This window comes from Miniopterus schreibersii, assembly GCF_964146895.1.
Source record: "Miniopterus schreibersii genome assembly, chromosome: 2".
NCBI classification, from domain to species: domain Eukaryota; kingdom Metazoa; phylum Chordata; class Mammalia; order Chiroptera; family Miniopteridae; genus Miniopterus; species Miniopterus schreibersii.
In genome coordinates, this window is record NC_138102.1 from 257,566 (window position 1) to 284,090 (window position 26,525).

At 53.0% G+C, this 26,525-nt stretch overlaps 1 protein-coding gene across 2 annotated transcripts in view; it reads left to right on the plus strand.

The window, feature by feature from the left end:
• Positions 1–26,525, plus strand: part of DLGAP2 (DLG associated protein 2) — a 274,304-nt gene that overhangs the window by 104,355 nt on the left and 143,424 nt on the right. The gene's annotated exons all lie outside the window — the stretch shown is intronic.

A 26,525-nucleotide genomic window follows, 5' to 3' on the forward strand; every position in this document is an offset into this window, starting at 1 on the left:
CGAAAGGCTCTTCCAGAGCAGGAGATGCGAACGTTTGTAGCTGCCCGAGTGACTGTCCTCTGCGGGTCGGAGGTGACCGTGCTGAGGGGCAGTGGGGATTGCTGAGGTCAGCTGAGCTGCTGCAGGGGGCACAGGCTTTGACGAGGGTCCCCAGAGCCCCCCCCCCCCCCCAGCTGACCCTGGGGCTTTCTCAGCAGGGAACTTTGGGGCCAGTGACTGGCGTGGATTGAAGGGAGACGAGGTCTTTGCTGAGGCCGGTTTGCATGTGTGCTGTGCTGACATTTTCTGCTCCTTGAAACAGCGGCAACGAGCGAGCCCCTGTGTAATGGAAGGGAAGGTCAGTAAAGGGGTTTGTTAGGGACTCGGGCATCCAGGTAATTGCTGGTTTTAAAAGTTCCTGCGATAAACCACCAAATGCCTTCTGTGTGGATGTTCTACTCCACACAGAACTGAGCATGTCCAGTAAGGAGACGCTGTTGGTTTGTCCATGCTTAAGTGAATATTGACAGTTTCATTCATAATTCTGTCCCCGAAGCTCAGGTGCATCTCTGCAGGGAGGCTGGTGTCAGAGTGGAAATTCTGTGGCCTTTAACCAGTTTTCACTCAGCAACAAGTGCTCACCCAGGACTTCTGACCACCAGTGTCACTCCCTAAAGAGACCCCTCCCTCGGGCAGGGTCTGTAAAAGCACAACCAGGAAATGGGGGCCTTCCGTGGGATTTGGGCCATAGCAGGGAGATCCACCCAGAGTTGCCACCTGCGTGACAGGTCTGGGGTCTGGGGTCTGGGGACAAGCAGGTGCCGACCCTGGAGCAGCAATTTCCTGAGTTTAACTCTCACCCTCAGTCTCTAGCACTCATTCAAGTAATGAACCACAAATTTAAGTTACATCAGTTAATTGATGGTTGAACAAGTGAAGAAACTGAAAATGAGATGTTGGAAAACATGGTCATAGGAGGGGCATCCCTCCTATGACGTGACTGTGACAGGTACCAGACTGGACGGCGGGCTCCACTCTGACTTCAGTAAACCACCTCGGAAAACCTCCAAGCTCTCTGTCGTCTGAAGCAATACCACCTCCACTTACATGCTGTGTAACTTGATGGCTGGCTTTTCCTTAAAAGAAGGAGTCTTTGTTTAGTAGATTAGACTGACCTCCTCTAAAACTCGGTATCCGAGCGGCACAGGGACACTGAACTCGGTTGTGATGAAATTTGAAGGTTTTCCATCTTCTCAGTCTATGCACTTAGTCCATGCACACTGCGATGGCGCACGTGCTTGTTAGGAAGGAAACGTCATCACACAGGCACACACACACACCACCTCATCACACACATGTGCACACATGCACACACATGCATGGTCCCATCACACATTTGCACACTGGCACGCACACACACAGCCCCACTGCATGCATGCACGCACTTACATGCACACGCAGGCACACACACACGGCCCCATCACACATGTGCGCACATGCATCACATGTGATGGTCATGTGTATGCATGCACACACACAGCCCCGTCACACACCTCACTTACAGAGCCCGTGTTCAAGGCTCCGTGGAGGATGACCCTGGGGCAGCCCTGCACGTGTCTAGGAGGCGTGGGGAGGACGTTAGGGGCCAGGGTGCTTTCCCCATTTCCTTGGGTGGGTCTTGAAATAAGACCAGAGCCTTCCACACAGTGTTTCTCACTCGGTGTGCACCTGTGCAGGGGGTTTGAGTAAACACCTCCATGCACTAACTGTGACTCCTTTATTCATGTTCTCCATTTAGAACAGTTTTTCACCCGCAGGCATCTGTGCACACAAACCACGTGCACAGAGGTTGGGCCTGAAACTCTGACTCAGTCAGTTATTTTCAAAGACACAGCAGTCGCCAGAAACTGGATCCCTGGGCCGTTATTTTATTCACAATTATTTCCAGATAATAACTGGGAGTAAAATTAGCATCTGGAGAAAAGTCTCAGGATTTCTATTTAGAGAACAGTTATCATGAAATCGCTTTCCTGTCACATATATTTGTTAAAAACACACAGTGTTGCGTAGGGATTAAGAGTAACATTTAGGCAGGAATCTCCCGTTTCTGGTTTTTATCACAGAACAAAGGGCTTTGCTTCTACGTGGTGGCTGGGAGTTGGACTTCCGACACCCGGGTCTCGTGTGGGGATGATCCTTGTCAGTCCCGGACTGTGTGGCAGAGGCTGTGCTCCCAGGTGCGCGGGGTCCTGTGGGCGCCGTGTGCTTGTCCCTGGCACGTGACCCCACCACTCAGCCACTTCGGGGAGTCGCTACGCTCCCGGCTCTCTGCTCCTCCCTTTTAATTACGTGACTGTTCGGAGACAGAACTGTAATTATCCAAGTCCCCAAATAGTTTCATGGGACCATCATTGAAAGCTGGGCTCCAAAGAATTTCTGGTGAACCTGCTCAGTTACTTTGATGCGCAGGGGCTGGTCACCTCCATGGTCAGTGGGAGGACAGTGTGACTCCTTCCCAAGTTCATTCCTGACACCCCTGGGAGGGACGGGCCCTAGTCCCGGACCTCCGTGCACCGGGGGAGCTCGCCCCGCGTCCTGGCTCTCTGCACAGTTGTGTATGCAGCTGGTGCTCACGACACCTCTGTCGCTCAGGGACCCTGGTCTGCCTGCCACTCACCCCTGCTGTCCTCAGGCCGTGCACGTGGCACGTGGGGCCCCCTGTAGGAAGGTGGGTCCAGGGCAGCTGCTCCCTGGGCAGGAGGAGAAGGGGGAATGTCACCTCTGTGTGCAGTTCTGCCCAGTCACCTGCAATGTCCACATCCTTCCCAGAGAACCCACGAGGCCGTGGCGGCTTTGTCGTGGTGACCCACTGAGCCACGGTCACCCCTGCACCTTGTCCGTTCCCCCTGCTCAGTCTCGCATGGGCCTTAGGTTTGGTTCCTGTGGACTGTTCCTGCTCCCCTCCAGGGACCTCAGGCCACCAACGGGCCTGGGCTGCCTCCGCTGGTCGGATGTCCTGGCGTTCACGTGTCCTCTACCTGCAGATCCAGACCCAGGCCCCCCACGCGTCCTTCCCAGCCCTTTGTGATAGAGATGAGGGCCTCGGCGCCCACACCCAGCTGAGCCCGACACTGAGGGGCCCTGAGTCCCTTTCACTGTCACTCGGGGTCATCTGGTAACTGGCTCCTGGGTTGTCCCAGGAGGGAGGGTGGGGAGGGTGCCCACGCAGGGCTCCTCCGTGAACCACGGCTCGTGTGTGGAGGGGAGGCCGGGCTGAGGCTGCCTTTGGCACAGGAGAAAACTGACTCCTGGCTGAGTGGCCTTAGATGTCGTCCCTGGACATGGTTGTGTCTCCGGCTTCTGTGCCAGGCTGTGGTTTCCCAGCTTTGGGGGAGGGATGGGTTAGCAGGGAGGGTGTCAGGCTCTCCCCAGAGAGGCTGTGTTTTCTTTCCTCCTACCTGCTGTCCATCACCGGGGAAAGAGACAACCTCATGGTCAAGGCCTTTCGACAGACACCATGTGCAGCTGCTGCCCTAGAGCTGAACACCAGCCCTGGCTCTGCCCGCAGGCCCAGGGGGCCCTGTGCTGATGGGGGTGGAGTTCACCGAGCAGCTCAGGGGTGACCCACCCTCTGCCACACAACCCATCCACACGCCACGTAGAAACCCGCGCTGAGAAGGCAGGACCTCCAGGTGTGGCCCAGGTGTGCTGTGTATATGTCATGAGTGACGGTCTGGAGTTTTTATCTGTCCAATGTTTGCTCATATTCTGAACACTCGGCTTAAAAGGTGCAGCTTTGTTATTTTAAAACTTCCCTCCATTCACAGGAAAGAAAACAAGGGAAAACCTGGCCTTCACAACTCTCCCCCTCAGCTGACGTGTGGGAGGAGCGAATGGACGCGCCTCTGAAGGGCTGGCTGGCGTTTCAGTGCAGGGGATGCCCTGCAGATCTGGGGGGACTGGGACAGGTCTGAGGAGACCCCTCTGTCCTAGTTTCCTGGGCCCTGGGACCCAGAGGCTCTGATCATGGTCCTGAGAAGATTCAGCTGACATTTGGAGGGATGAGATCGGTGTCAGGATGTCACTTGGTGGCTGGGGAGTGGCCGTGTTTCTGGGTGCTCTGGCTGGCTGCACCACGCACCGTCTGTCCCAGACCCCGGCAGAGTGGAGTGGGTGACCTGTGTGCTGTTCCCCAGGGTGGTTTGTGCTGATGGCAAAGCCATCCCCCTGTGTGACCCTTTTCCTGGTGGTGAGCACAGGGACCAACCTTCACTGAAGCCCAAATCACTGACGCCGACAGCCACTCCGCTACGGGCCTTCCCGCTCAGCGAGGAGACGTCCTCGCCACACGGGCAGGATGCAGCCCCCCCCCCCCCCGGCCCATGTGTCTGTGTGTCTTCACGTCCACATGTGGAGCTCAGCTTCCCAGGATCTGCGTCAGCAAAGCATTTGCTGCTGGACATCCAAGCGGCCCAAGCTGCCCAGACGGCCTTCTGTGTTCTGTCTCCCTTCAGATCCCCAAGGGCCCCTGCCCCCTCTTCACTGGACCCGAGATCCCCGTTCCCTTCCCCACCTGGCCTGTCACCTGTTCCCGTGTGTAAGGTTCATCTTTAAGGCATTTGTGAACATTGTCCAGCTCTTTAGGACAGTCTCTGGGGGGAGGGGTGTATTTTAGATTTATTTCCCTAGTTTATTTTCATTTAACGTATTTTCCATATATATGTGGGTGAATATAACACGTTCCTTCAATGAAATGAATGTCCTTAGTCACCCGCTTAGGAAAGCCGAGAGCTTTCTGACACGGTCCCAGGGGCTGGGCGAGGCGGCCAGCGTGTGCGGAAGGCGCTCTGTCCACCTGGGGAGAAGTGTTCTGTGTGGGTTGCCGGTTTGGGATTTCCACCTTCCAAACTGATTCCTGAACAGAAACTCTAGAAGGGTATCTGTGATCATTTTCTCTCCTGCCTTCGGAGTGCATCCATCTATTTACCAGAAACACTAAGACTTTAAAAAGCCCTGATGGACGTAACAGAGCAGCCAAACCACTTGTTTGTCGAATCACAGGACTGGGAAGTTGTGTAGGAGGCTGCTCAGAGACAGTCAGTAAGGCATCTTTGCCTACAGGGATTTCTGCGTTAAATTTTTATATCAGTGTTAAAAATACAGGGTGCCCTGGCTGGGTTGCTCAGTGGGCAGAGCATCTGCCTGCGGACTGAAGTGTCCCAGGTTCGATTCCAGTCAAGGGCACATGTCTCCGTTGCAGGCTCAACCCCTGGCCCCAGTTGGGGCACGTGTAGGAGGCAACCAATCGATGTCTGTCTCTCTGCCCCCCCCCCCCCCGAAAAGCAATGGAAAAATATCCTTGAGTGAGGATTTAAAAACACAGCTAAGGAAGGATCCGCAACTCGGAGAGCAATGAAGACCAACTCTTGTGCTCAGAGTTTTAAAAGATGATTAATGGGCCCAAAATGAATAGCTTGTCACCTTCCTCTCTTCCCAGCTGCTGCTTCTGTTTGTTTCCCCAGAGAAACTGCTTCAGTGTGTGAATTCCTTGCAGGAGATGCTGCACCATGGACCAGATGCAGGGCACATGGCTGGCACATGGGAGACACATGGCTGGCACACAGGCAGCAGGAACATTTACCGGCTGGGCGACTTCCTCCAGCACCGGGCTCCCGGGCTCCCGGGCTCCCGGGCTCCCGGGCTCCCAGGCTCCCAGGCTCCCGGGCAGGAACTCAGTGACCCTGAGGCGCGCTCCTGTCACCTGGACATTTTTATTGGCCGCCACATGTGGCAGAGTCCAGCGGATTAAGTTCTGCTTTTTTTTTTGCATGTTTACCCTTCAAAGTGAAACTGACCACCTGGGTGCATACCTGGATTCATACCTGGATTCACTGGGACAAAAGGTGCACAGCGGGTCAGCTCATGGTACGTCCCCTGTTTGCCTGTGACACATCTGATGGGCCTTAGAAGGAAAAACACCCTTTCAGGTGGTACAGGCATGAGGCGGAGGGCGCTCCACCTCCCAGGCAGGGCCACCCCGGGGCCTGCTAGTCTGACATCCGTCCCTCCTGTCCAGCAGGGAGCTGGATGGGCAGCAACTCCCGAGACTTCCCGAGCGGCAGTGTGTGTCCTCCGGTGCACTCGGGAGACGGATGTTCAGTGTTAAACTTTGGGGAAAGGGCCCTTCCTACCGCCTGTCATCGTAAGTAGACGTGGAAGCAAAGGTGAGATTTGAGAGGTCGCTGGTTGGTTCTTGGGGATTGAATATACCCGACGCAGTTCTACCCAGGGGAAGTATGTATGTTTGGCAAAGGGACACGAGCCTCAGCTCCCGTGGGCCGTCGGCCGCCAGCAGGGTCCTGTGTGGACTCAGTTGGGGGAGCTGTGCTGGGTCACAGGGCCCTCGACAGGGTGCTGCCCCCTGCAGACCTCACACTGAGCTGGTGAGCGGTGGCTGCAGAGCCCAGCGCTTCCTGCTGGCTGTCAAGTGTCCGCTCGGCAAGAAGAGACCAGGGTTCCACCAGGGCCGGTTTCTGCAAAGGCCACACATCCTGGCTGGGCAAGAGCCTCGAAATATTCCAGGGATCAATGTGATGACTCACCCTCTCCCTCCCTCCCTCCCTCCCCTTCCCCTCTCCCATTCTCTCTCTCTCCCCCTCTCTCTCTCTCTGGCCAGAGGTAGTTCAATTTGGGCAAACTGGAAAGTCCCTTGTCTAGTTTGAGGGGCCATGCACAGCTTTGGGGGGAACCTGTCTAGCTGAACAGTCAGGCTGCCTCCCCGCGAATATGGGCCGTCTTGTTACGTGTTCGTGGGCCAGGCTCCAGGTGCAAGGTCACAGGAGAGGGGGGTGCACCGAGCTTCGGGGGCGGGAGGCTGCAGGCCCCTCTCTAGAGCTCTTTTCTCCCCAGCGATGCGCAGGTGGTCCCTCAGTCCAGCCCCTCTTCGCCCTGTCCTGTCCTGTCATTTTCACCTCCCCGGGAGGCGGGCAGAACTCTGGACGCCAGGGGCTTTGCACACAAGTGGAATCCGAGGCAGGGCTGGCTGTAAGAGGGCAGGATTCTCTGGATAGTCACCGACGCTGGCGTGTATCTACTTTCATGTGCACATGTAGGGTGAGCCCCATGTCGGTGGGGATGAGGCTGGGTCCTGACCCACAGCACCTGCATCTCACTTTTATGTTGAGAACAGTGCCCTTCATAAAGGAGCCAGGGTTGAGGGTCGGCAGGGTCCTTCGTTGTGATTATGGGGGGACTGTTGAAGGGAGAGTGGTCTGAGGACAGATCCGAGTGCACCTTCCAAGGAGAAAACATGCCCTACAAACAGCGAGAGGTAGAGGGAATGCTGAACACCGGGGTTCTGTGGAAAACCCACGAGTGGATGGAGAAGCCTCGGCCGGCTGGCCCTTCCGCAGACGGCGGGGGCTGGGCTGTCTGGACAGTGACCTTGGTGTCTGCGCCCACCCTGGTGGGCAGGGATGAATAGTGGGGTGCATGGCCCTGGACCTGACTGGTCCCCGTCTTTGCTTGTGGAGTATGTCAGACACGTTGCTGCCTGCTGTCCCCTTCCTGGCAGTTTGCAGATTTGGGGAGACAAAGTAGCTCCCCCTCAGATGAAGGCATTAACCCTTGTGTGCCAGCTTCCCTGGGCCTCCCTAACCGGACCACAGATGGGCGCCTGGACCACAGACGTCTACTGTCTCGGGACCCAGAGGGGAGAAGTCTCAGAGCAGGGTGGGCCCAGGGAGGGTATCCAGGCCTCTCCCGGCTTCTGGCTTCTGGCAATCCTTGGCATGTGGCTGCGTCCACCGTCTCTGCCTCAGTCCTCGCACAGCCTTCTCTCTGCTTCTGTCTCCCAAATCCCTTCTTGTGACGTCACCAGTCATACGATTAGGGCCACCCTACTCCAGTCTGACCTCACCTTAACCAGTTACGTCTGCAATGACCTGTCTTCAGATAAGGTCCTATTCTGAGGTCCTGGTGGTCAGGACTCCACCCTATGGATTTGGGGGAACACTTACTAATAACTGACCTTGGGACACAGTGTCACCCCCATGGCTTGGGGACGGGGACAGTGGTGCTGTTGGGGCTTCTGAGTTTAAAGTAAACCGCAGTCTCGGTTCTGATCGTCACTGAGAAGATCTCGACGTCAGGTTCAGTCTCTACTGCACATTCTATGGGCCTGGACAGATGTGTAGTCAGGTTTCCAACATTGCGTATCACGTAGAATAAAACCTGGGGCTCCCGTGTTCACCTCTCCTCCAACCCCCTGGCAACCGCTGATCTGTCACTGTCCCCACAGTTCTGCCTTTTCCAGGATGTCACAGTTGGAATCAGTGTGTAGCCTTGTCAGACTGGCTTCTGTCACTGAGTCACATGCATTTCAGGCTCCTCTGTCTTTTCATGGCTTCATAGCTCATTTCTTTTTAGCTGAATAATATCCCATTGTCTGGATGGACCCCAGTTTATTATTCATTCACCTGCTGAGGGACGTCTTGGTTGCTTCTAAGTGTCGGTGGTTGTGAAGAAGCTGCTGTAAACATCGTTCAGGTTTTGTGTGGACGTAAGTTTTAGCTCATTTGGGTAAATACCAGGGAGCGTGATTGCCGGGTCCTATGATAAGAATGTGTTTCGCTTTGCGAGAAGTCTCCTGAAGTAGCTGTAGATACGACGTGGGGGTCGTTTTAAATGCTTGTCACCTGTACACACCCAGCTCTTTCGTACATTTTTAAATTGGGTTGTTTCTTTCTTGATGATGATAATCCTTTGAATCTCAGGCCTCTGTCAGATATGTGTTTGCAAATATTTTTTTCTCAGATGGTGACTTGCCTTTCACCCTCTTATTTTAATATAAATGTATAAATATATGTCAGTAATGCTTTCTGCCAGGTCTTGTTGAAATGTGTTCTGAAGAAATTTAAAGTGGGCTCAGCAGTGGTATTGATGCCTGCTGAGGAGCGGGGGGTGCTGGGCACTCGCTCGGCCTTCACTTGCTGCCGTATCCTGGTGCTCAGGGTTTTACTCGAGCCGCTTGGTTTCCCATCAAGGGTCTAGGCCCTGACACTCGAACCTTTATGAACATTTATCGGCTGTGAGCCCAGGAACTCTCCTAGGCTGGAGGGGCAGACAATTGAAGTTTGGTTGGTGTATCGAAGGAGGTTATGATCCGTCTGGAAGAGGGTTGTAGACGTAAGTAGCAGGGATCCCTGGCGAGTGGGAAACTTTTCTCAGCTGCGGACGCAGGGCGGCAGGGATGCAGGGCAAAGTCAGCTTAGGTTGGGCCTGAAGGAGGCACTTTCATGGAGGGAGGAGCTTTTTGTTGGATGTGGAAGTGCAGCTGGCATTTTCATACAGACCTGGATGAATGAAGTTATTTGCCCGTGAGGACAATGGGGGACGTGTTCGGGAAACACGTGGCATCCTGAGGGCCAGGAGGTGGCTCAGTGACAGTCCAACCAGTGCCCGAGTGTGCGCCGTCTCTAACCTCCTGGGCCACTGTTCTTAGTATTGTCAACACCACCATGCTGATGTTACTCCAATTCTGCACATGGATGAACGGAGCCGTGGGAGGCAGAGATAGGCTGGGGATGTGCGTTTAGACTCGAGGGCTGGTGAATGGCCTGGGCGGGGACCTGTGGGGATGCCCACCTTAGAGCTCTCTGCAGCTTCATCTCCCACAGGGAGCCGAGTGCCTGTCAGGCACAGGTGGACACACCCGTTCTGCGTGAATCTGAGTCTCCTCCTGAGGACTCTTCCTTGTGCTTCTGTGGCCGCCTTCCACATGGACATGGGGCCCTGGTGAAAGCTGAGTTTTATGAGTGAACTTGTCCCGCGTGGGAACTGCGGTCTGCCTTAGGAGCTCTGTGTTGTCTCAAGCAGAGGGCGGGCGGTCTTTGGTGTCACAAAGAAAGGACATGAGAACCTGGTTCGCTGAGCTCTGTCCCTGGTGCTCACCACCTATGAGGGGCGGGGTCCTTCAGCTCCCCATGCCTGCGGGACCCCCAGTGTCCTCAGTGTGAATCATAGATGCTGATGTCTTCAACTTTAAAAAATACCTCGTAAGTGGTAAATTTATGCAGGGTCCAGTCCACGTATCTAGCACCAGTTTCTCATTCTGGGAACTGACTCTGCTAAACGTTGCACTGAGGGAGTCACGTCTGGAGCTGGAAATACCTGATCCAGAAGGAGAAGTGTGGAGATCTGGAGATCTCAGTCGTTTAACGATGTGACATTATATACGTATGTTACTTCGTTAGCATACACAGGTGTTGCGCTTTGCATATTAAAGTTTAAAATACAGGTTTATGGGGAGATGACAAAATCCAGTTGGGTTTGCACTGATACGGAGTCTGCTTCTCTGTAGTTGGGATACTGAGGTTCGGAGCTTCTGCATCTGTTCATGTTCACTGGACCCAGAACTGCTAATAAGGACGCGTAACTGCACTGGCCTGGCCGGTGGGGCTCAGCGGCTAGCGTGCCAGCCTGCGCACAGAGGGGGGAGGGTTTGATTTCCAGTCAAGAGCATGGACCTGGGTTGCAAGTTCAATCCCTGGCCTCAGGGTGCCTGTGGGGCAAAACCAAACAATGTGTCCCTCCCTCCCTCCCACTCTAAAAAAAGTAATGGAAAAAAATATCCTCGGGTGGGGATTAACAGAGAAAAAAAGAGTAGTGACACCTCCGCCCCTGAGGTCCTAGTACCGTCACCGGTGTGAGTCCAGGTGTCCCCTGGGCACCCTCACAGAGGACCAGCTCAGCGGCCGTCTTGGCCGTGGCTGTTGTGTGACAAGTCTCTGGTTGGTAACAGTGAGTGCGAAACACTTGAAGGAAGTTTCCAGCAGTTTCTTCTTCCACGAGCTCCGTTTCATTTGTGGTTTGCTGAGTCCGACGTGCCGGCCGCCCACCGAACCTGGAAGGTTGTAAAAGTGGAAAATCACGTTCTGAACTCAGTGCCGCCCACGGCATCAGAGAGGGTACTGGGCAAACATGCTCTGCCTTGTGCAGAGGGAGTGGGCTCAAGGCTGTTGTGGCCTGGCCCTGGCCCTTTGAGCCCTGATTGGAGGGACAGGAAAATGCCCACTGGCCTCCAGGCTGATTCGGAAGGGACACCCCAAGGAAAGGGAGACACTGGGACCCCCTCCTCCTGTGACACGGGGACTGAAGACCAGCCCCGCAGAGCCCGTCCTCTGCATGGGGGGTGTGAGCCGTTTCCACAGACGTCTCCATAGGACAGAAATAAAATGGCTGGAAGACAATTCGAGGAGGAGGTGAGAACCACCGTGGACGTGTGTCATGTCCATAATTTGAAAACAAGAAAATCATGTTTTCAGGCTTTTTCTTTCTTCTTTGACTCTTTTTAATCTTCAAACTCCTACATTTATCTTTTTTAAAATGTCCTTTTTGGGCCCGGCTGTCGTGGCTCAGCGGTTGAGCATCGACCCATGAACCTGGAGGTCACGATTGGATCCCCGGTCAGGGCACAGGCCCGGGCTGTGGGCTCGATCCCCAGTGGGGGGCGTGCAGGGGGCAGCCGGTCAGTGACTCTCATCATTGATGTTTCTCTCTCTCTCCCTCTGAAATCAATAAAGACGTATATATTTTTAAAATGTCCTTTTTGAGGGTAATAGTATATTCTGTGTGGGGTAAGGGCAGGGCAGTGAATGTGGGACACATGGAGGAAATCTTATACCTGCATCAAGTGACACCGTGGCCCTCGTGGGCGGGCTAATGACATCCTCACGGACAATTAGACTCAAAAGGAGAAGCACCTGTCTCGGGAACACGCTTGCCAGAGAATCAAAATTTGGCGAAGTCGGGCTGGGCTCGGCGTGGCTCCACGCTGCGTCCATCTGTCTCCATCCGTGTTGACTCCTAGGGAAAGTTAAAGCGGCGGCTGGAAGACTGTGGGCACCTGGGGTGCTTACCCTGCAGGGGAAGCCTATACATCTCCGTTCCTCTTTGTAAGATTTTACCTGGATAAAAAAACCGGGTAGGAACAAAATGCCACTTTGTGGAGATAATTGGTGGTGACTAATTTGATTGGGAAAAGTAGAATTCAAGACAGGCTCTTCCTGACGCCATTTACGATGAGGGTCGGGTAGGGTTGAGGTGTTATTTCCTAGTCTTATCCCCTAAAAAAAATTTTATAAAACTTATTTTTAAAAGGGCCTGTCATGGGCTTATACTGAATTATATTGAAATGTTAAAATATGTATCAAAATTCATTAGAGAAAGGACATATGGCCCTGCTGGTGTGGCTCAGTGGGTGGTGACAGCCCAGGCATCGGAAGGTCGCTGGTTCGGTTTCCGGTCAGGGCTCAGGCCCAGCCTGTGGGCTCGGTCCCCAGTAGGGGGTGCGCAGGAGGCAGCCAATCCGTGTTTCTCTCACATCCATGTTTCTCTCTCTCTCTCCCTCCCCCTCCCTTCCTCTCTCTCAAAATCAAACATATTTTAATGTTTTTTTTAATCCTTACACAAGCATATTTTTTCCATTTTTCAGAGAGAGTGGAAGTGAAGGGAGTGGGGGGGAGACATCAACTGGTCTCCTACACGCACCCTGACTGGGGCCAGGGATTGAGCCTGCAACCGAGGTACGTGCCCTTGACCAGAATCGAACCCGGGACCCTTTAGTCTGCAGGCCAACACTTGAACCACTAAGCCAAACCGGCCAGGGCAATAAAAATATTTTTTTTTAAAGAGAAAATATGTGTTAACCACAATTAGTCACTTAGATATGAGATTTAACTGCAGGCTTACTGTTGGTCAAGACAACAAAGAATTGTGGCCCACTGTATAGTGATTTCTTCCTCCAAAGAAGTCACTTTTCGAGTGGAATATGTTAAATTTTAAAAGAAATTCCCCACATAGAGTCTCACCTAAGGGACACTGGGTGGCACGAACATCAGTTCTCCAGTGAGGAGCCGTCTGCTCACAGCCATGCCTCGGGCGGAGGCCAGCGGGAGACGCGGCTCGTCCTAGGGGACAGAGCTCAGCCCCGTTGCAGGCCTGGGGACAGCTCTCCCCTCTCTCTCTGATCCTACTTTGCTTGAATTTCTGAAATACCAGCCATTATGGGGAATTTGAAGTCATTTTAGCTTCTTTATGAAGTTTTAATTTGTATTGACTCAATTACCCAAATTTATACTCTGAATATTTTGAATTGAGATCATTCATTCCATAAAGTATACATATATTAATGTTCTATGAATATATTAAGTGTGAGCCTAGAAATGGCTCTTTTCCTCATAATTAAACTAGCTGACATCAGGAACCATTGAGAATCAAATTTAGTGGTTGGCTGAGTTGGGACAATGTATGTGATCTTGGTTCGTCTCTTGCTCGGGCGCACGTCTGTCAAGTAGATTATTAAAGAGAATTTAAGGGCATTAATTTCATGGGCAGCCACCACCACACGATTCAGCAGTTACATTAAGTTCCAGAAGTTAGAAATGAGAACTATGAATGCACCTTAACAGAAAAAAAAGGCTTATTTTGCACCACAATGAATTTTTTCCTAATATAGAAAGTGACTCATGTATCTGAGTAGCTAATAAAGGAGAGAGCTCCTGGCGAGATGCAGAGTCACAGCCTTCCGAGGTCTCGCTGCTGCGTCCTGGGCACGATCTCGGCATATGGGGGACACATCCTATTTTGTCAAGGCCGCTCCCATTCATAAAAGTCTCTGGATCCATAAGAACCTAAATACCTATTAAAACTCTATGGTTTCCAGCATGTGAGACGTACCTTATGGGTCATATCATTAGTATAAAACCACATGCACACCTGGGAGACACTGCAGGTTCAGGCCACAGCAAAAAACAAACAATAAAGGGAGTCACGGGTTTTTGGTTTCTCTGTACACTTAAAGGTAGTTACCCTGTAGTGCTGTGTATTAAGGGTGCTATAGCATTATACCTAAGAAAACAATGTACATACGTTATTTAAAAATACTTTATTATTAAAAAACGCCGACCATGCTCTGAGTCTTCAGCGAGTTGTCCTCTTTTTGCTGGTGGAGGGTTTTGCTGGGTGTTGGTGGCTGCTGACTGATTGGGGGGTGGCTGCTGCAGGTTGGGGTGACTGTGGCAATTTCTTAAAATAAGACAACGCTGAAGTTTGCCGCATCGATTGACTCTCCCTCTCACAAGAGATTTCTCTGTATCATGCGATGCTGTTTGATTTCATTTTACTTGTGAAAGAACTTTCAAAGCTGGAGCCCTCTCAAACCCTGTTGCTGCCGCGGCCAAGTTCACGGAATGGTCTAAGTCTTTTGTTGTTAGTTCAGGAGCCTTCACAGCATCTCCGGGGAGAGTCCATCTGAGAAACCGCGCTCTGCTCGCCCGTGAGAAGCTGCTGCTCGTCCGTTCGGGCTTGATCGTGAGGTTGCCCCAACCCGGCCCATCTTCAGGCCCCACGTGTAGGTCCAGTTCTCTTGCTGTTTCCACACCTGCAGCTACTTCCTCGCTGAAGTCGACCCCTCAAGGTCATCCACGAGGGATAGAATCCGCTTCTACCAAACTCGGTTCATGCTGATAGTTCGACCTGCTCCCATGCATCACGACTGTTCTTACGGCATCTAGAGTGGTGGATCCTTCCCGGGAGGCTTTCAATTTACTTTGCCCAGATCCATCAGAGGAATCGCCATCTACGGCAGCTACAGCCTCTGAAATAAATCTCTTCAGTAATAAGACCTGAAAGTTGACATTACTCCTTGATCCAGGGGCTGCAGGATGGATGCTGTGTTCACAGACATGGAAACAACATCCATCTCCTTGTCCATCTCCACCAGGGCTCCGGGGGACCAGGTGCGTTGTCGGTGAGCAGGGGCATTTGAAAGACTCTTCTGAGCAGGAGGTCCCGACAGTGGGCTTGGAGGTTCAGTAAACACGCTGTAAATGCCCCCAGGTCCCCACAGCTGCTTTCTCCGAGGCCAAGTACGGGGGTGTGGCATCTGGAGCGTTTCCTGGACGGTTGAGAATCAGACACTCCCTCTGGCTTTTGCTCGGTCATCTGCATGTACAACTCCTTGTTTTTGTTCAAAATGTAGGAAATTGTCAACCTTCTCTGTTGGTCCCCTTTATCTCCCGTCTGATGTCATTTCTCACTGTCACCTCGACGGGCTTGAATCCCCTAAGGTGAGCGCTCGCATCAACTTGTGTCCGGACCATCAGAGCCTCTTCCCACGTTACTGGACCTTTCACCTGGTGGCCTGTTGTCACACACACAGTGTCCTCACGGCCGATGTCTTTATCCCGTCTTCTGGGACCCCTCCCGCCTTCCACGCTTTCTCCTTGTGACCCACACCCTCAGACTGCTCCCGCTGGGTCACCGAGCCCCAGCCATCTTTGCACCTGTCTCTCATGTGCTCCTTGGCCACCATCCTCTCTCTACCCGTGGCCTGGCGTGGACAGGTCCACAGTGTGCTGACTGGCTCCCTCCTGCTGCCCCATAGTCCAGGGCCCCAACCCTTTAGGGCCTTCCTCGAGATCTCGCCTGGGTCCACATCACCCACGGGACACACGGAGACCATGCTAAACGGGCCATGCCATCCGGCGTCCATCCTGCAGTCATTTGCTTCTCTGAGCTCTAGTGCCATTTCATCAGTATCCGAGATCCCAACAGCGATTGCTCCCTACCCGTCTGTCTGGTGGGCAAGGTTTGGGGTGGCACACAGGGCTGTGGGGCCAGGCGAGCAAACCCTTCCAAACCAGATCCTAAGGCTTCCTTCCTCCTCGACATGGGCAGTGGGTTTATTTCCACTGCCCGCGGTCGCTGCCCAGCGAGGGAGGTCCCTGCGGTCAAGGGAGGTGGAGCCATTACAGGTCTGTTCTCTGCGCCTGAGAGGCAGCTGGAGGGTGGATGTCTCTGACCTGGGGCACCCTTGGGACTACAGGGTTCAGTCCCAACCTTTCTCTGGGTTTTGGGGGTAAGTGGGCAACTTTACCTGCTTGGTCCCTCCTTCCCACAGGCTGAGCAGAAAACCCCACGCCCCCGACAGCCTCCCCTGGCCTTCTGTGGACGCAGGTCTGAGGCTCGGCATGGTGTGTCAGCCTGTGTGGCATCTTGTTGTGAAAACAGACACTCCCTTCCCCTTGCTGATGCCAGCGCGTGGCCCCACGGGTGCTCCCGCTGGACAGCTGCACTCTCCTCCAGCGTACGGGCCTGGCTGGGGCCACGTGGCCTCCCTGCCTGCTGGGGTCCCCTGCGGCTCACCGGGCCTGCCTCCCAGGATGCTCTGCAGCGACTGTGCACCCTCCCCCAGCCTTGCAACCGGGAGCACTCGGGGCCTTTGCTCACTGTTTGGGGTGGGAACAGGTATTTTGCAAATGTGCTGGAAAAGGGTAGATTTGTACTGGTTTCCAGGCCAAGGAATTCAGCTTTATTGACCCTAAATAGCTAATAAGGAAAAGGAGGGGACCCAGAAGAGAGAGAACCGTGCAGTGTTTAGGATTTTATTCACGGCAAATAAAAGGCTGACTCCAGAATAAAGGAGGGGAGGGTGTCTCCCTCTGGACTTGGACAGTGTCCCCACAGGGCCCTCCAGCTGTTCCTATGGGACTTACCAGTCACCTTTAGACCCGGCTGCCAGCCAGACCTGGGGGCTGAGGAGGGTGCGAGGAGCCCCCACCCTCAGGAGGAGCCAGTGCGAGGTGCTGCGCAGGTGCAGGGGTCTCGGTGGTAAAGGACAGGACTGGGGCGGACAGGGATGTGCTAGCCCTGTGGTGGGCCCAGCGTCTGCCCGGTCACAACCCCGGGCACACTCAGACCTCCAGCCTCAATGACAGGGATTTTGTAGAGAGTGTGAGTGTGGGCGTCTCTGTAAGGCTCAGCTCAGGTCAGCAGTCACAACATGGGGCAGCAACAGAACCAGTGGGGGGGGGGGTGCGTGCACACATGTGTGTGTATGTGTGTATGTGCACAGAGACAGACATACAGGGGAGACGCTTGTTTTAAGGAATTGTGCATCTGGCAGAGCCTAATTCTGCAGGCCTGGCTGTTAGGCAGGGGCCCAGGGAGAACCTGATGGTGCAGCTGAGTTGGAGAGGGCCTGGGCGGAGCTTCCTCTTACTCAGGGGCCTCCGTCTTTTTCGATCAGGTCCTTCAACTGATCAGATGAGGCCCACCCATGCTTGACTGGTCATCTGGTTTACCCAAAGGCCATGGATTTAAATGTTAATCCCATTTAAAAGTACCTTCACCATGACATGCAGACTGGTGTGGGACCAAGCATCTGGGAACCAGGCCAGCCAAGTGGACATAGTCATCCATCCCCAGCAGCACTGACTCTCCTAAGACATGGCCTGGGGCCCAGGTGTCTGAAGAGATGTCTGCATTAGCTACTTGAAGTGGGTTCGCCAGAGGCCCTGTGAGAATCCACGCAGGGAGGAAGTGTCCATTCCTCTGCACAAGTGCCGTGGACAGGTCAGCTGACAGCTTGTGGAGGTGGGAGAGGGGAGGTCTAAGGACAGGACTCTCCCGACCCAGGGACTCACCTGGAGGGTGGGTCCTGATCAGGCAGGTCATCAGCCAGGTGCCGGGGCGGCAGGAACCCAGAGCAAGCTGGGAGGATGAGCACTTTCCACAGGATAAAGCTCTCGGGAGCTGAAGGTGGAATGATTCCAGGCATTGAACTTAAGGCTTTAAACGTGGTTCCTTCCTGGTCCACTCCCAGACTGGCTAGGTGGGTCCTCACGAGTCCCCTGCATGGAGAATGGTGGGTTTGTGGGGAAACTATACACTTCCGGTACAGAGAAGAAATAACTTTTTCTGGGTAAAAAAAATAATCCTGCAAGCGCATTTCTGTTTTCTGCTGAGGCTTAGGTTTCTCGGTCCTCTGACAACATCGCCGCCTCTACCCGTCTCGTTTCTATGGCGACTCCAGAGCACAGCAGCTGCAGACTTTGGCTCATCACAATAGAAGGTCCTTCAGGGTTTATCCAAAGCCTCCAAAATTCGCTGCATCTGTGTGTTTACTGGGTGTTTGGCGAGCACACGGCAACCCGACGTGGCTCGCGTCTGCGGGTCACTGTCCAGGGCTGTCTCCTCCCCTGGCGTGGGAGCAGCTCTGAGCAGGGTTGCACCCGTGGGTGGGTGAAGGTGACGAATGGCAGACAGAGGGCCATCCAGCTGGTGCTGGCCTGTCGAGCCACGTGTCTCTTGGGCTTGTTTTCGTTGTTGCTTTGTGTGGGTTTTGTTTTGTGTCTGAGGGGAGAACAGAGTCGATCTCCAGACTCGAGGATGCAGCGGGTCCTGAGGACCAGTCTCCCCGCCGCTGCTGCCAGGGAGCAATCACCAGGGAGTCTGCAGACTTGACCTGGGACGGGGCGAGCACCTGCCATCACGTTGTATCTGCGCCCGGACCCGACCACTCGGCCTCTGGGTCCTGCTTCTCTCATTTCACTGGTCTCATCTGAAGACCCTCAGGGAGCCACATTCACTGCAGGACATGGCACTGCCTCTCTTTTTAAGCAACAAAGTCTGCGGAATATTTTTGTTGCAACTCCTCCCCCAAGCGTGGCCATGTGCCCCAGCTCTGCGCATCGTGGGTGTGGCTGTGGTTCGACCTCAGGAGGCATCCCGAGCGACGTGGTTTCGCAGCCCGTGGGCACGTCTGAGAGCACGTGACTGGGTAGGTGTGTGTCCTCGGGTCTGAGAGCATCTCACCAGGTGTGAGGCCTCATGGAGCCTGGACGTCGCCTGCAGACGCCTGGCAGCCCGGGCACGGGGTGGGTCTCTCTCCTCTGTGGACGCTGCAGAGCCTGCTCCCGAGCCTGTGCGCCTCCAGGTGGGCAGGCGGGCACGTCGGCAGCCTGTTCACCGGGGATGGGGCATTTCGTGGCTGCTCCTCTGGGGCTGACGCACATTTTAGAAAATAACTATTATTATGTTGTGTAAAAGAGACTCTTTGAAGGCAAAAGGGGAAAAAATAACCCAGTTTCTCAGCGTAGTAACCTCCTGGCGTCCGGCTTTCTAAAGCCCTTATCACCCTGAAGTTCTGTTGGATTTGTTCGTCCTCAGAATTTGTAGTAATGCTGCGAACTCTCCCGGGTGCTCCTGGGAGTCGCTGTTTTCTGTTGGCATCTTGAAAAGCTTCGAGATGATAGAAAACAAGGAGCAACTGGATTACGTGGGATCCCAGGGGGCAGACTTGAGGATCTGATCATTTTTGAAGCCGTTTCTCTGCCTCGAGCCTGGCGTGTGCCCAGAGCTGTGTGGGAGGCAACCAGTCAGCAAACTCCCACGGACTGACCCTCAGGAAGCTGGCTGCCCACCAGCCACACACACAGCCTCGTCGGTGCAGAGGGACCGGCCGCTGAGACGTGTCCATGTGGAACTCGGAAGCAGGGTCCCCCAGCTGGACTTCCCATTGGCCTGTTTGGGGTCAGGTTGTTCACTCGTCAGAGGTCCCGACACCCAGACACTGAGCGTCAGCGTGAGCAGCATTTAGAAAGAGCACAGGCCCTTCACACCCACCCGCCTTTGGCTGCTGACGATCATTCAGTTTAACCTAGAAAGTTCCCTAATGTGTGTGGACACGCATTTAACATCCTCGCGTCCATGAAAAAGTATTGCTATATCATGTGTAATATCACAGGGTTATAACTCATCTCTGAATCCTGAGCTGGACACGCAAGGTTGCGATTTGGTTCCTGAAAATTCAGTCCCAGAGCCCACACTCACCCTCTCCTGTTCTCAGAGGGTGGCTGGGGGTAGAGACGGGGCACGGAGCTCATGAGTGAGGACAGGATCTCAGAATGAACCACAACAGCAGGAAAACAACTGGCCACAGGTCTGTCTCCCGTGGGCCCACTGGACAGCTGAGAGGGACGTTCAGACCACACTGTGGCCGAGTGGAAGGTGTTACCTGCTCTGCAGCGTGTCCTGTGGGAGGAGCCCGTCACAGACACGAAGTTTGGCTTCGGAAGACGAGTTCTCACAGTCCCTGCAACAGTTCTCCAGCTGGTGCCTCAGGGACAGTGCCAGGGTCTTCGAGGTGACTGGGTCAGCACTTGGTCATGTCCCCGTCACACTGAGCTCACTTTGGTGGCATTTGGAGGTACCAGGAGGAGGCCCTTGTGTGGGTGATTAGACCTGTGACTCAGACCTGCAGGATGTCTCACACGTGTTCCTAAGCCTGGAGCCTCGGCTGACGGCCATTCCCAGTGGACACGCTGTCCTGTGGGAGAAAACAGGTACTGGGTGGGGGTGGTCCCAGCACCTACGCCATGGAGGCCAGGAAAGGCTGTGTAGTGGGATCTTTGGTGAGGGTGAGACTGGAGACCCCTCTAGGAGAGCTGTCCACACCCTCTTTACAGGTAAAGAAATTCTTGCTCAGATGCCAGGTGGGGTCAGGTGTCCCTGTGCTGACACACCATGCTGAGGGGTCGGGGTCCAGGGGACAGTGGTCCCCCCACCCTTCTGGCTACTGTGTGGCCCCAGGTGTGTCTGTGAGGCGTCTTGGGGACAGGGACACCAGCGCCCGCTGCTGGGTTAACTACCCTGATTAGCTCGAGTCCCTAATGGAGAGAGACGAGGGCTCCTCCACCTGCCTCTCCTGGGCGGGGGCACTTCCACCCTCGTGTGGAGGCTCCTGCAGCCAGCTCCCCTCGGACAGCGTGGGAGAGGTGACAGTGAGGACGAGACAGGTACTTGGAAATAACCCAGACAATACCTGGGACCTGGTAGGAACTGAGTAAAAAGTAGTCGAATTTGAATCTGAACACAGTTTGATGTGCAGATACCGGAACTAGAGCAAAAATTCCTCCGAAGCTAACAGCTCTCAACTTAAACACATGAGGGGAAGCCCAGGTTTTGCCAGAAGGAAGCTGAGAAATAAACCTGGCCAGTGGTTCTCGGACAACGCAGGCTGCACTGCAGGGCCCACCACGACCACTAAGCCCCGACGCATTAGAGCGTCCAGGTGTTTCGCCCTGGAGGACACAGCTCCCTCCTGGGGGAGCCTGCCCAGGTCCTGGCCCGGCCACACCCCTGCACAGGGCTGCCCGGCCCTGCTGTCCGACCGGAACGGCCCCGTCCTTCAGCTGGACAGGCGGTGATGGGCCACGGGGCCACGGGGCCACGGTGAGGGATCCTCGGCCCCTCGGTGTCCATTCTCTGAGCAGGACCTCTGGTGGTGACAGGGTTGTAAGGAGACAAGGGTAACACTGTGCGAGCTCACTGAAACCCCGAGAAGGGCAGCTTTCAGGAAAACGTGGGCGCCCAGGGGACCTGCTCCGAGGCGCCGCCCCCGCCCCCATGACTGTGAGGGAGACGCCTCGTGTTCAGTCAGTCGTGCTGAGTCTCAGCCAACAGTGAAAGATGTTCCTTTTTAAATCTTTCAATACTGAACAAACCATGCAAAGTACTTTAAAACACTTCCCATTAAAAATACCAGCTTTATTTTTATATTTATTGCCTATTTTAAAAGGAGTAGCTAAAACTCTTAATATTTAGCTACTTTAGTGTTTTATACGCTTAGGAGCATGTGTCGGAAATCTCAGAACACTAGGATTTAGTGGCTTTCTCCAGGTCCACAAATACTCCCTGTGCCCAAGTCATCCTGTGATAAGACAACGTTAAGATCTGCTTGTTTTTAGAGTCGGAAACCTAGTCTTTATTAGTTTTCGGTCAATCCGTTTTGGGAATAAACCCCGAAAGCATAATGCAAGTTATATTTGTACGAAGTTGAGTTGGGCCGGCCCGTGTGCGTGTGTGGGCCCAGCGAGACCGATGCCCCGCACGGTCCTGAGACCCTCACGGCTGAGCTCCGTGGTCTGAGCCGCTTGAAACCACCTCTGCGACCGCCTGGTCTTCGTGCTCCGTCGTGGAAATTAGTCATGTGTTTAACATAGTTTTTCAAAAGTAAAGTTGATTAAAAATCAAAGGCAATTTTATGCTTTTTTAGAACTGAGGAAAGTCCCGTCGCTAACATTTATGGCTGTAATTCTAATGAACTTCCATGAAATACCCCAGGAAGTGCTGCATTAACCTCATTGGTGCAGACTCACCTCCTAGAGCCCCACCTCGCAGCGCAGGTGTGGTCTGTGCTCCTAGGCAGGCATCACCTGTTCTGTTGATCTCATTTTTACTTCACTTTCTCAAATCAGCTCAACGGTGATGCTTGTAACTGGGTATAGCTTTGGGTTTTCGTATGTTCTGTTTCCGGTGTGTGCGTGCTCACGTGTGTGCCCATGTGCGCACACTTTACACAATAACAGTAATCCCGTCACTCGACTCAACGAGGTGTTTGGAGAAGTGGTTTTCAGATGACGGGAATTTAATGCTCTGTTTCTGTATGTATGTGGCTGTGTTTTCTTATTTTTTAAATTCTCATCCAAGGATATTTTTTCCATTGATTTTCTTAGAGAATGTGGGGCAGGGAGAAACATCGATTGCTGGCCTCCCACACTCTCCCCAGCCGGGGTTGGGGGTCGAGCTTGCATCCAGGTACGTGCCCTTGCCTGGGAATCAGACCCATGACCCTTTGGTGCTCTAGCCACGGAGCAACTCTGGCCAGGGCCCCAAATCCATTGTTTTACTTTTAAACAGGATTTTGGACGACACCGAAATAGATACTCATTTTCTGGAAAAATTAAGTCCAACTGTATCAGACACAGGTCTCTGGGACTGTGCCCATCTTCCCTAGTGTACGAAGCTGATTTTGGGTTAAGAAGGGCCTGGGTCCAGTCATTCCATCCCCAGGTCATGGGGTTGGATGTGATTAACTGATCAGTTGGATTTTATTCCAGGATCAGACTCCAGCTCCACTGGCATCCCCAGTGCCAGAAATTCATATTCACATGAACCACATTACGGCGAGCAGGGTAATTTAGAGTAAGTATCTGAAATAGGGTCTTAATCAAACGTCAGAAAAGAGCTCCGTTTGATTAAACTCTGATTATGATTTTCAGGACCAAAGCGCCTTCTGGTAAAATGACTCTATTTCTCTTCGTTTTAATTTGATGGAGACTTTCCATTTCTCCAGTGTAGACATTAAAAAAAATCCCTCCCCAGGGATTTTAGTGCCTTCGCATGTCAAGCTTTCTTGGATGTTTTAGTCTCATTCCTGCTGTTGGCCACGTAAGATGGAAGTGTAGGCACATGGTATAGACATACAACAGGCTGGTTTTTGTAAAATCATCACCTGAGAATGTTTTTGTTGATTTTTAGAGAGAGAGGAAGGGGGAGAGAGGAGAGAAACATCAACCCGTTGGTTGCCTCCCTCGCGGCCTGACCTGGAACTGCATCCACAGCCTTTCTGGTGCACAGTACGACCTCCTGGTTCGCGGGGTGATGCTCCAGCCGACTGAGCCACCCGGCCAGGGCTCGACCCCATCTTTGAAGCATGTAGTATCTCGCCTGGTCTCTGACATTGAATTTCATCAGTAACCGGAAGTCTCGTCTTTTTCTTTGTAAATTCCATGTCTTTTCATGGAAAGAGAGACAGGAATTCCCTTGACTGCCTGGCCGGTCTTCAGTCTTCTTTGATGAGACTTTAGGTTTGTAATTAGTAAGCATTCTGTAAAATTTAATACAGAAGAATTCATAAATAAGTATCTTATTTTTATTTATTAAAAAATATTTGACAACATATATCCAAGTTTTTTCCATTTCCTAGGTGTGGACATATAGAAATTTCCACTCTGTCATGATGTCACAATCTGACAAGACTCCTTCACAGGGAATCATCTCGAACATTTGACATAATAGCTTTGCTCCTTTATCTGAGGATCAGAAGATCTGTGAAGTTCTGGGAGATTACTAAAGAGATTTTCTTGTACTTTAGCTGGATAATATAACTAAGAATCGTGAGCGGTTCACCTGTCAATCAAAGGGTTACACAAGTTTTCTTTCCTTTCTGAAGAAAACGTGTGATAAGGAAGCCAGGGTCCTGAGTACAAATGCCTCGTCTTTTAACATCTAATAAAAGTGCGCCTGCAGCTTCTCAGCAGCCCCAGACTGGGCGACGAGGGTCTGAATGGACAGGTCGGGAGGGCTGCGTCTTCGGGGACTTGATAGCTGGTATTTATGAGGGATCGGGGTCAGAGTAGAAGAACATCTTTTGTAAAAGTTCCGTAAGGAGACAAAGCGTGGCCTTTCTGCCTCTGAACGGCAAAGGGCACGTATTGTAAACTCCTTTTCTCCGAGCTGCGGTGTCAGGGTTTTTGGATAAGTGCAGCCTCCCCAGTGTACCGTGTGCGACGGCTGTCCCTCTGGCAATCAGGGTTACTTTAACAGAGTGGCGGAGTTTATTTTAAACACTGTCCCATCTGTACCGATCAGTCAGGACGTTTCCAGGCATGGAGGAAGGTGAACCTGTGGGACCCAGACCTGTCCTCAGGGACAGATGCCTACGGGGAAGGTGGGCATGCGTGACGCAGGTGACACTGATGGGCAGGCGGTGGCCACACTGCAGTGCGGTCGTATCTCTTCCTCTCCAAACTGTTCCTCCCTCCTGATAGAGACGTTCTCAGAGAAAGGGAAAATGCACAGGAATAAGAGTCTGTTTTCCTGAGGTTTGATTTCAGCAAACTTGGGGCCTCATCTGCAAGGACCACGCCCAACATGCCCAGGAACCTGGAAGGTGAACTTCATCCGCCTCCTGTCACCACTCACCTGTTCTCTTTTAGTTAAACCATCACTCTATAGGCCAGAATTTTCTCATTTGTAAACTGGGAAAAATAACCTCTTCTGTTCTCTGCCACTGTGCTCTGCACAAGGTTATTACAAGAATAAAATGAGCCCTGGTCGGGTGGTTCAGCTGTTCGAAGTGTTGTCCTGAGCACTGAAAGGTTGCAGGTTCAATGCCTGGTTGGGGCTTGTATGGGAGGCAGCTGATCAATGTTTCTCTCTCCCTCTCTCAAGTCAATTAAAAACATATCCTCAAGTAAGGCTAAAAAAGGAATAAAATGAAAACAGGTGAAGGTGCCTGAAGAATCGTGAATCATGTGTTAGAACATGGCCACCTAGACAGCTGTTCTCTGCAAGACGGGCTGTAACAAGAGTGTTCTCTGAAGTCTCGGCATGAACACATTTAATTTCTGTTTTGCCACTGTGACAGCCACCTTCTGGGTCTCATCGGTGCAAGAGAGGGAGCTCTGGTCTCTTCCATAAGGACATGGATCGCACGGAGGCTCCACACTCAGAACCTGCTCACCTCCTGACACCATCGCCTCAGGGGTTAGGACTTGAACATGAACTTGCAGGGACCCACACATTCAGTCTGTAGCAACTGTGATTAATAAATTAGAAAATGAACACAGGTACAAATTCAGCAACAACCCCCAAGTTAACTGTCATCAGTGTCCTGAGTCCCAGGTTCTGTATTAGCCTGGAGTAAAGCAATTCCTTCTGTGGTATCTAAGATGCTTCAGAACATGGCCTGTTTGACCTCTGGTTCCCTTTCCCACTGTTTGCCACATGCACCCTCCCCACCAGCCACACTGACTTTCTGTGCATCTTCCTCTTGTCCCTGTCCTTCCGGCCCACCAGCCAGCAGGGAGCAGCCCTCTGTGTTCACGTGGCTTGTCCACACCCTGACGGACAGTGCTCATCCCTCTGCACCATCACCAAGGGCACCTCACAGAGCCATAGTGGGTTCAGCTCTGTGTCTCCAGTCCTGAGCTTAGTGACCAGAGCAAGGGGGATGTGAGTGCAGCAGGAAGGAAAATGTTTCTTTTCCTTCTACCCTCCAGCTGGGAGCCCACAGATTCGACTGACAAAAGACAGCTTCGAAAGAGTAACAAACAGTTTATTAACATGTGCATCACGCACACCTGTGGGAGCACAGAGATCAGTAACTCAAAGGAGTGGTTAGAGCTCAGGCTCACTCAGCATCTTACAAACAGCAACTTTGTAGCAAAGACACAAGACAAAGGAGAAGGTCTGTGAGTGTCTAGGGCGGCAAATTGTGGGGACCAGAGGTGGGTGGGGCAGTTGTAGCTGGTTTGTCAGGTTCCTCTGGTGCCGTCCCCAGCTGACCAGGGTCCAGACTTGTCTCTGGTGGTCACCTCTGTCCTTCCTGGTAGAGAGGTTACACTTCTGTAAACTGTGTCCAGTTTTAGGCAAACAGGGCAGAGAGCTTTTCCTGAACCTGCCTCTCAGTTGCCTTTAGCTCACAGTGGTCCTTGTGCTAAGTGGGGTACTTTGGCCCACGCACCAGTTTCACGTGTGAGCAGCCGGACAGATGAGCAAAGGCAAGATAACCGTGGGGAGTTCTGGGAAACCTGCTACTAGGACAGCCTCCCACATACAGCATTTCCCGGAGCTTTTGTTGCCATCCCCAGGATTCACGCTTTTTCACGGACATCCAGAGCAGGAGCAATTATATGAAGTAAATTAATGAGGAAAGTCACGCAGAACAAAGACGAGGCAGAAAGGGAGGGGGACTTCCCGGGGGCACGTTCTCCGGCCGTGCGCCGGGAAGGCATTTAGGAAGTTAATGAGCACAGACCTACCCTCTCCAGAAACGGAAAATGCAGCAGAGCATTAGAGCAGGTGATGAAAGAGAAACAAGTCGGGAGGTAGGATTACTGCTCCCGGGCCAGGGCCCC